Source organism: Mercurialis annua, linkage group LG8 (assembly GCF_937616625.2).
Source record: "Mercurialis annua linkage group LG8, ddMerAnnu1.2, whole genome shotgun sequence".
In the NCBI taxonomy this organism is placed as follows: Eukaryota; Viridiplantae; Streptophyta; class Magnoliopsida; order Malpighiales; family Euphorbiaceae; genus Mercurialis; species Mercurialis annua.
In genome coordinates, this window is record NC_065577.1 from 6,440,340 (window position 1) to 6,455,503 (window position 15,164).

The window sequence follows — 15,164 nt, forward strand, 5'->3', positions numbered from 1 at the left end:
AATTATAGTGTACTAGATTGAATTGTTTGTATATGGATTGGATTGTTTGGTATATAGATTGTATTAACTTTTTTCCGACCCAAATTTATGATCCGCGACCGGCGCAAGAGAATGGGAGTAGTAGCTCTGAAACCCGTAGCAAGCCTTAAAACACTATAAATTTTTCGCTTTTTAAATTGATTATACTTTCATAGAAAAATTTCATACATGTATGTAACCCCATTTAAAACAATCATAAGAGTTAAAATGCTTAAATATAAATACACAGTGAAGGAGTTCTAGACTACAGCGGATGTCTAAAATGAAAGTTTTTCTTTCAAATCCCGTATAAAGAAACTCCCAAGGAATTAAAACTTCAGAAGCCTTCTTCTTCAAATTAATACTTACTATACCTGAAAAATGGAAGGGACAACGGGGTCAGTATAAAACTGAGTGAGTTCACGATATTACAAACAAATATTACATAAAGGGTAAAAACGTTTTAAAACCGCTTTATGTGAAATAACGTCTTTTCAAATCATACTCCAAGTTCATAAATCGATTCGTATTTAATCCTTTTTTATGTTAACTTTCTTTAATTTTTCTTGTTTGACATCGATAGCAAAACCAACTGATGTGTTTCGATCACCTAACATTGATAGCCACGCCAACCGATATGTTTTCAATCACCTGACATCGATAGTCCAAGCCAAACAATGTGTTTTCGATCATCTGACACCGATAGCCAAGCCAACCAATGTAATTTACACGTCTGACATCGATAGCAAAGTCAACCGATGTATCTTGTTTCATATCATAGTTATCGTTCTCGTATTGGTTCTCGATATACTACATTTAATTTTTCTTATTATATGAGTCCAGAGAACTTTTATCGAGTATTGGTGAGATATAGGTTACGAGATAGTTCTACCGAGTTACCTCGTATCTCAAATCTTGTTATTGAATATGCCTTAGCATAACTTATCTGTTACGTTTATTTATGGTTATTTTGATCTTTATTTGGACCATAACATACACATTACAAATTAAGAACATACATCTATTACACACGCACATAGATAATATTGTCATTGTTCTAATCATATCAGAATATTTTAGAACATGCCCTTGCTAGATATGGCATTCTAGGATAGGGTGTCCTAGAATGCCTAAGTTAAAACAGAGCTCATGATGTTTTTATATCTGAATACGACGGTGGCCGTGTTTTCTTAGTTATCAGTCTTCACCTTCATGCCCCTTTTGAGGGGTTTGGATATGTTGATTTTCACCCTAACTCGGATATACTTCCCTAAACAATCTCCAAATGCCGCTGGATCCACCTTTTCCATTGTTCTATCTACGTACCTATCGACATTCCTGCCTTTTTATTCAGGTAGACTAGTGGGAGGTTATGCGGCTGCACTGTCACGACCCAAAATCGAGGGTCGCGACCGGCGCTAGGGAATGGGAATTGTAGTTCCGAATCCCGTAGCAAGCCTGAAATTCACTATAAATTTTTCGCAATTATGTTATAACACGGAAGCATTTAATTTTGTAAACACTGGCTACGTAAATCTAACATCGTTATAAACATTTTCCAAAACTATAATATTGTCCTAGGTCATGACTGGTCACACAATGTACTACTGCAGCGGTCACGGAAGTCGGACTGTACATGGCAAGACAGACTCCCGGCAAAACGATAGACTTCTAGTCACTCCAAGTCTAAGTACCTGAAATGTTTAAAAACCACGGGGTCAGCTTAAGCTGAGTGAGATATACCTTACTAACGGTATTACCACAAAAATAACATCGCAATTGAAATTCATTTATTTAAACAAATATAATATTATCACATTACAAACAAAGAATTGATCCGATAGAAACCTTAATCTTAAACTCCTAACCTTTCCTAACATGTATCGTATTCATATCAAATCATTGTAATCCAAGTGGTACGGTCCCGAGATAGTTCAACCGAGTTACTCGTTACCACGTGGCATAGTCCCGAGATAGTTCAACCGAGTTACATCATGCCACTGCTTAATCCCAAGGTGTGAGTCCCGAGATAGTTCAACCGAGTTACTCACCAGATACGGGTCCCGAGATAGTTCGACCGAGTTACCTCGTATCTGCCAAAATTATAATCCTCCTTTCCGATACCCAAACATATTCCATTTCATAATCATATATTGAGCTCACGTCAAACAATTCTAAGTACAGACATCTAGACTCTTACAAACACCGGTGATCACACGGCCTATTGACGCCCAATAGGTAGTTTGTTTCTTCGGATCACACATCATTTTCAAGCATAGAACAAATAGCAACAAAACGATATACAAAATTTCAACATAGAACAAACAACAACCAAAACACCACTCAATTTGATCCAACACCAAATATGTAATTCATTCTCAAATATATAATAAATCAATTCACAATTTAATTATCAAACATAAACTATTAATATATATATATATATACTTGTCTATATATATAAATATATATATAATAAGTCATATTCCGTGTATCTCACGGTAGAATAACCATTTAGTTCATACAATAACAAATCACAACAAATGATTATATAATGCGATGTGTTTTTATAACTTATAATTAAAATATTTAATAATATAATTATAGCGTAATAATACGCGAGAGTAAAGTATACTCACACTTGCTATTCCAATTCTTTTGCGATTCCCTTGTCTTGGCCGAACCCCTTAGCCAAAATCGTCAAATCCGTAGTTTGTCGATGCCTATAACACAATCACCACTAAATACGTTTAAATCTAATAAACGTATAAATAATATTCATAGACCTAATTTATAGTTTTAGGTCAATACCCTCTTTAATTTTATTTCAATCTTTAAGTTTGATATTCTTTTAATATTAACTTTAGCGTTTAAGCTTCAACGGTTTTATTTAAAACCGATAATGTATTTAATCATTTTAAATACGTATAACTTAAATTCAATTATTAAAATCTTTATCCAATATATTCTTGATGGTTATGTTAACCATAAACCACTTTAGCTTTTAAACCCGACCTTATGGCATTTTATGTAAACTACGCATTTTGCGTCAATTTTAAGCTTACGTGTTAAACGTAAAACGCTTAACTCATATCTCTATTTCTTAACAATTTAAATGTTTAAAATAGCCCTTGAACATATTATATCCATCCAATATCATTCAATAAAACCTTAGTCCCTTTTATCCATTTTCAACCATATTTTATGTCCAAACCACACTAGCTACGTAGCTTGACGTTTTCGTCAAAATTTCGCATCGTTTGGACCTCGGGAAAGGGTCGGATCAGCCCTTTCCCTTTCACCATCGCCCTCCCCTGTTTTATCAAGGGGGAGGGCTGTTTATGCTCTGGTGCAACGCACCAGAGCTGCTGCCCGTGGCAGCTCAACACCACCGTGTATTCAGCACGGTGGTGCGCCTGCTGGACTGCCATGTCCAGCAGGTCCGGGCATTACACCCACCTCCGGCCAGCCATCTCAAACCCTCACACACATATCACAAAACACAACTCTCATCTCATCTCGTATTGATCGATTAAACTCAGTTTTATCAAACAATTATATGCCAAAATCATCAATTCTAAGCTCAAATTCATCATCACCACTATAATCATCAAATCCCGAAAATTACAGCTCCTAACCCTAACTCCAAGTCGTGATTTTTACCTTAATTAATTGTTATTGATCAGTAGAGCTCCTCCTCCTCGTTCCGTGGCCGCAAGAATCGTCCAATTCCGTCAAGAAACGAGTAAGTTATGGTGATTTTAAGCTTTTACATGAAAAGCTTTTTAAAGGAAGGATATGATGATTTTGATGGCTGCTCTTCAAATGAAAAATCTGAGTTTAAACTCCAACTAATCCCATTATATATTTATGGCAAAGTTACCTCTTGGTCCTTATGATTGCCACCTCCTCAAAAGTTGATTCCTAACTTTCCTTTCGTCCAATTTAGTCCAAAAATCACTCAATCGTTAAATCTTGATAAATTTCGTATTATTTATGTCCAAATAAATAATACTCTTCCGCCAACTCACTATTTAAACTCCGCTAATCGATTTTGCCAAATTTTGGCTAAAACGCTCAATTTTCCAATTTGAGCGAAAACGACGATTTCCGTCACTTTTTCATCCTTATTTTTCTTTTATGAATATTGATATCCAAATTATCAATATTATTTTCTTAATTTCTGATTTCCGTCAATAATTTATTTATTTAATATTTTTCGGACAATAAAATTCCATTTTCTAATTTTTCGGGGACTTAATCTTATTTTTAATTCCAACTTTTCCTTAGTCCCGTTTAATTATTTTAGATGTTACAAATATTGAAATTCCTTCTTTAGATTTGAATATCGACCTATCCTCGTCCTTAATTACGCAATTCCTTCGCTAACTCCCTTTTCTAGTCGCTATGACTACTAATTTAAATTGCGTTGCTCACTTCGGCAACGTCAAACGTACGGGGTATTACATTCTTCCCCCCTTATAAAAATTCGTCCTCGAATTTTCCAATACTTTAAGTACCTTCCTAGGTAAACTTCCTACCATCTTCTTATACGTTTTTCTTCGTGATTTCTGTCACGCGTAGATTTGTCGCTTCTCCGCGGTACTTCAGTCGTCGTATCTCTTTTGTATCGTACTTGATACAACTTTTAAGCGTCCTTATATTTTCCTTTATTTATTAATCAAAATCTTAATTTGATTAATTTAGAACAATTTAATTGAATAACTTAATATTTTAAGTTATTTTTAACTTATCCAAAATTGCTCTTCTGGTCAACTTTGACCCTTAAAATTTCTTTTGTCGAGTAGCTTGTTTGTTAAACAAAGTTGGCAGTCTTATAGTCCTCAGTACCATCTTCAACTTTCGTTTGAACATCGAGTTCAATAATCCTCGACTATGTCGAAAACTTGCGCTGAAATTCCTTCCATGAGGTAGTTTTGGAGCTGCACTTGCAGGTCTTATAGTCATTGTTCAAATCGATGAACCAAGCGTTTAAAATGTCTTAAGCTGAATTTAATTCAGCATTCCCATATTTTATTATCTCGTCCACAACTTTCGTTAAGACTCGACCTACTTCCGAGATTTCCTTGACTTTCAAGAACGTTCTCAAAGTTGACACCATCTCAATACCTTTATCTTTCCCTTAATTTCGTGTTTTTCACTCACTCTTGGGGTTTAAATACAACCAATTTAATTTAACAATGCATTGATTGAATTATCCAAATTCAACCTATGCAATACAATCTATTTATATCCATTAATTTCGATTAGTAATAATCGACTTTTGAGGTCCAAACACAGTTCAAAACGTGGTCTCGTTTGGGCAATTTAGAAACTGCGTCCTTTGGTTATAGTTAACTTCAAGTTATTTTCTTTCAACGACTCTTCTAACATTTATATTTAATATTCACTTATACTCTTCTTGTAGAGTATAAGGTTGATTCTTCACTTTATCTCGAAGTTCATTCTCCTTTTACCTTACTTCAACGAGGTTTCGCATCCCCACTAACTTTTGTACCCAAAAATTGCCTTTTGGTAGCATCGATGCCTACCTTGCAATTGTCTATTCATGTATACTTTTTGATAATCTTTGTTTCCTTTTCGCATCACATAACCTTGAAGTTTATCGAAGTCTAACGTCATCTTTCTTGTTGTTTTCCATCTTACTCGTATCCAATTATGTACATATTTATAAATGACATTCTTATCGATGTCCTATGGTATATAGGAATACATTTCCCTTTATACCAATCGCTCTCTTCATGGCCTTCTGGTGTTGAATTTTATGAAGTTGAATGCCTGCTAGGCATTACTTACTTTATGTCGTGTCCTTCTTCACCTTCCGAATCTTTGACGTCAATTACTTATATTAGACTGGTGACGTCTTCACCATCGTTTAATAGAATTTTTTTTTCCTCCTTTTAATGTATTTCTCGATCCTCGTATACACCTCATTCTAGTGTTTTTGATCTTATCTCTTGATCTAAGGTCGATAAATTATCCTTCAAATTTTGTCGATGCGAAATACTCTCGGTTAAGTGTAAATCCTTATATCAAACTCTTACTGATACTCGAATTATCAACAAGGTTAACTTTATACTTATATCAAATCCACCCACCTAATTCTTTTTTTATGAACAACATTACCGAATCTAATTTTCTCTTATGTCTTCACTTTAATCCTCATGTAATGAATTTTTCTAATAGCCTATCATCCCACATTTTACTTCCTTTCTTCGTTTTCTCTAATCGAGTATTAAGCATTAAACGCATATTATCCAATTCTTCTCAATACCACTCATATCCCGCATTCTTTTTGGGTCATTACATTTTATTCTTTTTATTATACGCTTCTTACTTTCACTCCGTCTTACCCTTGTGTAAGTATAATCATAAGTATCTCATCGACACCTCTTATTACTTATTTCGATCGATTCCATAACGTTTTATTATTATTTAGGCTCAATTCTTTTATTGGGGTACATTTTATCACATATGTTCATATTTTTATTATTGTCGCAGGGCTTTACATCGGAGTTCTCTTACAAAACAAAACAAAATTTCCAATCATCTTTGATTGGTTTGGCCGGCCATTTCAAACTTTTCATTTAATTTCAAATTGCTTTGAAAACTCTAGTACAATTGTGGCTCAGAGTGATGACAGCTCTCATCACTAAAGAGTTGCTCGATAAAATCACATTTTCTTTAATCGTTATACAAACATGATGCATGACCTATATTTAGAAAATATTTTTCGTATAAAAATTGTATGCATTGCTAACGTGATTATGATTGGCCATATGCGATGTCTGAGCACAATTGCACAGTTAAAAACATAAGATTTTCACATCTTTTGCAAAACTGTAAGTCCCTCCAGATTACACACTCTGCGACATTATTGGCTTTTATTATTATTTATTGGCGTTTATTATGATTTCGATATTGAAAGTTTCGTCGTCTGCGAACACTTGCCTAAGTGTTTCGCAGCCAAAACTATTCCTCTCCAACACTTCAAAAACATCTCACTCTATATCTTCTAATCTCCATTTATCTTTACGATCCATCTTTTCGATCACATACTTGTATTTCGTAGCCCTTAGGCATACATATCGACTCTTCACAATGAACTTTGTTCTCTAATCACTTACCATCCTTCTCACTAAATAAAACGTAATATTAGGAATTACGTTTGACGATATATGTATTTTATGTGTTTTATGTATTTTTCGTTCAATTGTTTTACTATAAATTGTGCATAGGATAAAGCCTAATAAACATAGTTTATCATAATCAATTTCAATAGGCAATACCTACACGATATACTATTTATCATATGCACGCCATGTCGATCAAACACAATTATGATCAATCATATACCAAAACAAGGAAATTAACCATATAAAATATGCAACGCAGAGTTTATACTATTCACGTGAATACATGAATCAAATCAATCGCATATTAAAGCAAAACGATTCGAACATTTCAATCACATAAACATGTATGGCACACAAACATAGAAATCATTTCGTATATGGGGTGCCTGATTGGTCTTACCCCTCTCTCGGGTCACAATGCCACGTTCGCGTTCTCTGGCGCGTCTAACACTGCCTCTATTTCTATGCACCAATTCAGGGTCATATCAAATACTAAGAGCAGTATTCCTAAGTATAAGAAATATCGATCTCATGTCGGAAGAAAAAAAAAGTGGAAGAAAACCATCGTTCCACTCGAAGTACTGGCTATCTGACGAGCTCTAGTGGATAACGATCCACACTACTCCAACGCATAGTCATATAACTCCACAAAGTCGGGTCCTAATCCCTTAATGTACCTAAGGTTGACTTCATCACTATCTCTGTTAAGCTCAGGCATTGCGTTTACCATACGCATAATGCAGTAGTATATGCCTCAATCATAAGTGTACCCCTAGAAAAGGTTCTATCTGTGCTTGGATACTGTTTGTTCTCGCCTCGGCCTAATTCTTTTTTCAAATTATCTCATTTCTCATGTCACGGTACCTAAATATCTTAGCCCAAAATTGACTATTTCCAAATACTTCAATATCGGGATTCTCTAATGGACCCTCCTTAGATGGGTCTTCCTCACTTTCCTTACTAACTTCCATCTTAGGCAAGATGATCCTACCCCGAGCTGTAAAAATTTGTCACTATCTGACATGTACCTGTTCCCATGTCTCTTAGGTGATCCTCTGACATTAGTGTGAAAACTATTTTGATGAATTCCTGATCATTTGCCAGTATCTACATGAAATTCATTTTGATAAATAGGAGGCACTTCCTCCTCTTCTGATACAGCATGTAGCTGAGCTCCATTTTACTCGGATATGTTGAATAAAAACAATTCTTAATCATGAGTTGCTGTCCAAACCACTTTTCCACAATATCCAAAAATTTAACATATGATATGCACTATCTAACTTAAAGCTTGACTAACTATCTAAGCATATCACATTCATTTAAAAACTTAGCAATCTCATACTCACACGTTCTAATCGGCAATGGATAGCTTATAACATTAAACAAACTACATATAGGCAATAAGGCTCGACTCTATACGCTGCAGTAGTTCCTATGTACTTAAGGTCAAACAGACACTTTTCATAGACTGGCAGTGGTAACTGGACCAACTGCTCTGATACCAACTTTGTCACGACCCAAAATCGAGGGTCGCGACCGGCGCTAGGGAATGGGAATTGTAGTTCCGAATCCCGTAGCAAGCCTGAAATTCACTATAAATTTTTCGCAATTATGTTATAACACGGAAGCATTTAATTTTGTAAACACTGGCTACGTAAATCTAACATCGTTATAAACATTTTCCAAAACTATAATATTGTCCTAGGTCATGACTGGTCACACAATGTACTACTGCAGCGGTCACGGAAGTCGGACTGTACATGGCAAGACAGACTCCCGGCAAAACGATAGACTTCTAGTCACTCCAAGTCTAAGTACCTGAAATGTTTAAAAACCACGGGGTCAGCTTAAGCTGAGTGAGATATACCTTACTAACGGTATTACCACAAAAATAACATCGCAATTGAAATTCATTTATTTAAACAAATATAATATTATCACATTACAAACAAAGAATTGATCCGATAGAAACCTTAATCTTAAACTCCTAACCTTTCCTAACATGTATCGTATTCATATCAAATCATTGTAATCCAAGTGGTACGGTCCCGAGATAGTTCAACCGAGTTACTCGTTACCACGTGGCATAGTCCCGAGATAGTTCAACCGAGTTACATCATGCCACTGCTTAATCCCAAGGTGTGAGTCCCGAGATAGTTCAACCGAGTTACTCACCAGATACGGGTCCCGAGATAGTTCGACCGAGTTACCTCGTATCTGCCAAAATTATAATCCTCCTTTCCGATACCCAAACATATTCCATTTCATAATCATATATTGAGCTCACGTCAAACAATTCTAAGTACAGACATCTAGACTCTTACAAACACCGGTGATCACACGGCCTATTGACGCCCAATAGGTAGCTTGTTTCTTCGGATCACACATCATTTTCAAGCATAGAACAAATAGCAACAAAACGATATACAAAATTTCAACATAGAACAAACAACAACCAAAACACCACTCAATTTGATCCAACACCAAATATGTAATTCATTCTCAAATATATAATAAATCAATTCACAATTTAATTATCAAACATAAACTATTAATATATATATATATACTTGTCTATATATATAAATATATATATAATAAGTCATATTCCGTGTATCTCACGGTAGAATAACCATTTAGTTCATACAATAACAAATCACAACAAATGATTATATAATGCGATGTGTTTTTATAACTTATAATTAAAATATTTAATAATATAATTATAGCGTAATAATACGCGAGAGTAAAGTATACTCACACTTGCTATTCCAATTCTTTTGCGATTCCCTTGTCTTGGCCGAACCCCTTAGCCAAAATCGTCAAATCCGTAGTTTGTCGATGCCTATAACACAATCACCACTAAATACGTTTAAATCTAATAAACGTATAAATAATATTCATAGACCTAATTTATAGTTTTAGGTCAATACCCTCTTTAATTTTATTTCAATCTTTAAGTTTGATATTCTTTTAATATTAACTTTAGCGTTTAAGCTTCAACGGTTTTATTTAAAACCGATAATGTATTTAATCATTTTAAATACGTATAACTTAAATTCAATTATTAAAATCTTTATCCAATATATTCTTGATGGTTATGTTAACCATAAACCACTTTAGCTTTTAAACCCGACCTTATGGCATTTTATGTAAACTACGCATTTTGCGTCAATTTTAAGCTTACGTGTTAAACGTAAAACGCTTAACTCATATCTCTATTTCTTAACAATTTAAATGTTTAAAATAGCCCTTGAACATATTATATCCATCCAATATCATTCAATAAAACCTTAGTCCCTTTTATCCATTTTCAACCATATTTTATGTCCAAACCACACTAGCTACGTAGCTTGACGTTTTCGTCAAAATTTCGCATCGTTTGGACCTCGGGAAAGGGTCGGATCAGCCCTTTCCCTTTCACCATCGCCCTCCCCTGTTTTATCAAGGGGGAGGGCTGTTTATGCTCTGGTGCAACGCACCAGAGCTGCTGCCCGTGGCAGCTCAACACCACCGTGTATTCAGCACGGTGGTGCGCCTGCTGGACTGCCATGTCCAGCAGGTCCGGGCATTACACCCACCTCCGGCCAGCCATCTCAAACCCTCACACACATATCACAAAACACAACTCTCATCTCATCTCGTATTGATCGATTAAACTCAGTTTTATCAAACAATTATATGCCAAAATCATCAATTCTAAGCTCAAATTCATCATCACCACTATAATCATCAAATCCCGAAAATTACAGCTCCTAACCCTAACTCCAAGTCGTGATTTTTACCTTAATTAATTGTTATTGATCAGTAGAGCTCCTCCTCCTCGTTCCGTGGCCGCAAGAATCGTCCAATTCCGTCAAGAAACGAGTAAGTTATGGTGATTTTAAGCTTTTACATGAAAAGCTTTTTAAAGGAAGGATATGATGATTTTGATGGCTGCTCTTCAAATGAAAAATCTGAGTTTAAACTCCAACTAATCCCATTATATATTTATGGCAAAGTTACCTCTTGGTCCTTATGATTGCCACCTCCTCAAAAGTTGATTCCTAACTTTCCTTTCGTCCAATTTAGTCCAAAAATCACTCAATCGTTAAATCTTGATAAATTTCGTATTATTTATGTCCAAATAAATAATACTCTTCCGCCAACTCACTATTTAAACTCCGCTAATCGATTTTGCCAAATTTTGGCTAAAACGCTCAATTTTCCAATTTGAGCGAAAACGACGATTTCCGTCACTTTTTCATCCTTATTTTTCTTTTATGAATATTGATATCCAAATTATCAATATTATTTTCTTAATTTCTGATTTCCGTCAATAATTTATTTATTTAATATTTTTCGGACAATAAAATTCCATTTTCTAATTTTTCGGGGACTTAATCTTATTTTTAATTCCAACTTTTCCTTAGTCCCGTTTAATTATTTTAGATGTTACAAATATTGAAATTCCTTCTTTAGATTTGAATATCGACCTATCCTCGTCCTTAATTACGCAATTCCTTCGCTAACTCCCTTTTCTAGTCGCTATGACTACTAATTTAAATTGCGTTGCTCACTTCGGCAACGTCAAACGTACGGGGTATTACATGCACCTAGAAGGAAACCTCCTTTAAATTGGGGAAATCTCCAATACCCATTCAAATATCCAGGACAACAAGGCTTTCATGGAATTTTCAAAAGGCCACCAGACATCACTCTTCTTCTATCCCTGTAAGGTTCGAAGTGGAAGACGAAAACATTCTCCCCAATAGTTTCCACAACCATAGGTTTCTTGCTTCTCCAAATTTAATGAACATTTGCAATTAATCCTTCCCGATTAACCTTCTTTGAAGCTAGGACTTCGCCAACAAGAGAGGCGGCCAATTTATGTTCTCCAACGTTCGTAGCCTTTTCACCCAAATAACAGACCTCCAGTTTATCGTCATCAGATATTGAAAAAGATTGGCAGAGATTGCTACTGTCCATGCTGGAAAGATGATAGGAGTAGAAATACTCCTATTCCACAGGTGTTTTTTCGTTAATAATTGTGTATTTGTCGTATCTTTTGGAGCATCTTAAACTTATTATTATGTTTGAGCATTTTCAGGACCAAACGCACAATATCGAGGATATTTGGAATTAAATGGAGCATCTTAGAGGTTGCCGAAGAAGATAGGCATCGATAGCTCAAGTGCCAACTTGCATTTTGTACCCCACTTCATTGATTAGATATTGCAGGGCACTTCGAGACTTCTATCGAACTTATGTTCTTCACAAGAAATGAAGTCGATATCCTAAGATTTCCATAAACTCAAAAACCAACTCATTCTGATGTGTCTACTAACATTTATGAAGTTATGAAGTCGGGCACTGTTAAAGGTATTGTGTTGGCACCGCCCTTGATGCAAGCATAGCTTAATTCCATGGATGCTTGCACCATTTGGTGCGAGCTTCACTGAGAGCTATTAGAAAAAGTGGTACGAGCGCACCACTCTTGGGGTGCTCGCACCACTCTTGGGGTGCTCGCACCACTAAGAGACCAACTCTAAAAAGTGTCAGAAAATGTGTCTTTTGGTTCCCGTAACTTCTACATTTAAGAGCATATTGGTCTATCTTTATGTGAGCCTCAATTTCAAGTTGGAGAACTATAAAGCATCCTTTTTAAGCTCCACGATCATCACCTACCTTGTACACATTTGTTTTCAATTCAAATTGTAACCTCCATACTTTGCCATTTTAGGAAGCTTTTAGTTTATTCTCTTTGTTGTAACTTTTATATTTGGAAGGATTAAGGATATTTGGATGCTTTGTTATTGAATGTTATTGCAATTAATGATTTAAGCTTTATTATCTTTCTTTCTCTACTCAATATTTATGTTGGATTCTATAAAGGTAATGACTAACTAATTCCTTTAATTGGGTTATGGTAAATGCATTTACTTAGTTGATTTGTTGATGTTTGGATGCTTGGTTGTGGTGTGATTTAACTGGTTATTTAATGTGAGTAATTAAAGGCCTTAATAACCCTTCTAATATTAATCGATGACTTTAGCAAGTTTAGGTTAATTAGGTTAAACCAATTAATGTTCAAATTAGCATTCGTAATATGAGAATGAGCTATACTTAATAAGATTTCTTTGGGTGCATTATTAGGTTAGTTCAAACTAATTAGGTTGATTAGTAATAACACGAGAATGAGTTGTTAATTAAATTAATTAATGTAAATTTGGCCTTTGCTAGCTTTTGACTCGATAGTGTCTAGGAATAATCTGAATCACATAATTTCCTTACATTCATTCATCAATTCGTCAATTAACTGCCTGTGTTTGTCATATGCCCAATTTTTTTTCCATTTAATTGAAATCTTGTGTTTAGCTAGTTTATATTTAATTTTTGTTAATTGCTAATTTAGTTGCCTTTACTTTAGTTTTACCAAGACCAAACTTTTAATTGCTATCCAAATCAAATTCGATTAAATCTAGTGATTAGAACATTATTTTTTTCCGTGAGATCGACAACCTGGACTTAATAGTTCTTTTATTACTTGTAAATCGTTTACTAGCAAAAATCAATCAACAAAAGACTATAAAAAGAAAACTATCTCAAAAGAGAAAAATTAAAAGCCTTCAATTATTCTTACGTTAGAAAGTTAGAAATTGATGATTAAGCGTTTGGATGAAGATAATTTACCTGAACATACAATTTTTTATGAGTCTTTTTTATTTGTCATTACTATGCTAAAGAAAAAAAAATTAGTAATCATATTCTAAAAATAAAATATTTAAAACATTATTATGTAAAAATACAATTTGGAGGGACGGTTGTTCCTTCACCTTCTCACTTGGGTCCGTCGCTGTCATGGAGGAAAGGAGGATGGCATATAGAGGTAAGGGTCCCTAGATATGTAATGGATTTTTAGTTTATTTTGTTAGGAAAGTAAAGTGTGAGAAAGGGAGTGTCGATGACGAGAATTTATCACACACAACGTTCCGTCCTGTTTTATTTACAACAAATAATGATTATTTAAGATAGATAATTTGTAATTAGCACTTAATTTTTTATTGTTAAATATTTCACATTATCCATACATCATTGGTTTTACTATACATATTATATAGCGCAACAGTTGTATTATATAATTTTTCGTTAATGACAATGTCTTTATACGCCACAAATTTTATGTTTATTTGTTTCTATAGCACATTTGAATCCTTGTCGGCTTAGGATAACATTGTTATCGTAAATTGGATGGAAATGATTTTTGTGTTATATTATTGAAAGTTGAGGGATTTTATCGTAACAAGTTAAGATAAAAAGACTTAATGAGTGTGAGAAAAAAGAAAGAAAGATTGTGAAATTATCCTCTTAATTAGGGCTATGCAAAAGAAATTCAAACCAACAAAGCCAACTCAATTCAATCAAACCAAACCATATATTACGGTTTACAAAATTGTTATTTTAATTTGAATAAAAGAGTTGTTAGTTTGCTTTGCGGTTTCAAAAATTATAAACCAATATAAAACAAATCAAATCAATATATACATATGCATACATATTTTTATTAAAATTATAAATATTATAATTTTAAAATAATTTTTTTATCACTATTTATTTAAAAACTGTATTTGATAAAATAATATATTTAAATATCATTTGATGAAATAATTATTGTTATTTATAATTATAATATTTGTATATTTATTATCGATCAATAAATATTATATTTTTATAATATTAAATATCATATTAATAAAATGTAAAAATTTATAATATAAAATGTATAAAACATTTTTTTTTCATTTGTTAGTCATTATTATAATTTATTAAATAAATAAAATATTTATTTTTATGATGAATTAATAATTTTAAATTATTAAATTTTTATTTTAGATGATAAATAAATAATTATCTGATGATGGTTTGAACTGTTTTCAAAAAAAAAGTTATCAAACCAAATCCAACCCAACTAATTTTACTGGTTTATTACCTGTTTAGTTTGAATTT

At 33.7% G+C, this 15,164-nt stretch overlaps 2 long non-coding RNA genes across 2 annotated transcripts; both read right to left on the reverse strand.

The window, feature by feature from the left end:
- Positions 1–1,482: 1,482 nt before the first annotated feature.
- On the reverse strand, positions 1,483–3,998 carry LOC126659837 (uncharacterized). The gene is made up of 3 exons (XR_007635104.2): positions 3,682–3,998; positions 2,658–2,741; positions 1,483–1,712 (listed from the first exon to the last, which is right to left on the reverse strand). It is a non-coding gene; the product is annotated as an uncharacterized LOC126659837 (long non-coding RNA).
- Positions 3,999–8,766: 4,768 nt separating this feature from the next.
- Positions 8,767–11,280, reverse strand: LOC126659836 (uncharacterized). The gene is made up of 3 exons (XR_007635103.2): positions 10,964–11,280; positions 9,940–10,023; positions 8,767–8,996 (listed from the first exon to the last, which is right to left on the reverse strand). It is a non-coding gene; the product is annotated as an uncharacterized LOC126659836 (long non-coding RNA).
- Between the last annotated feature and the right edge of the window lie 3,884 nt (positions 11,281–15,164).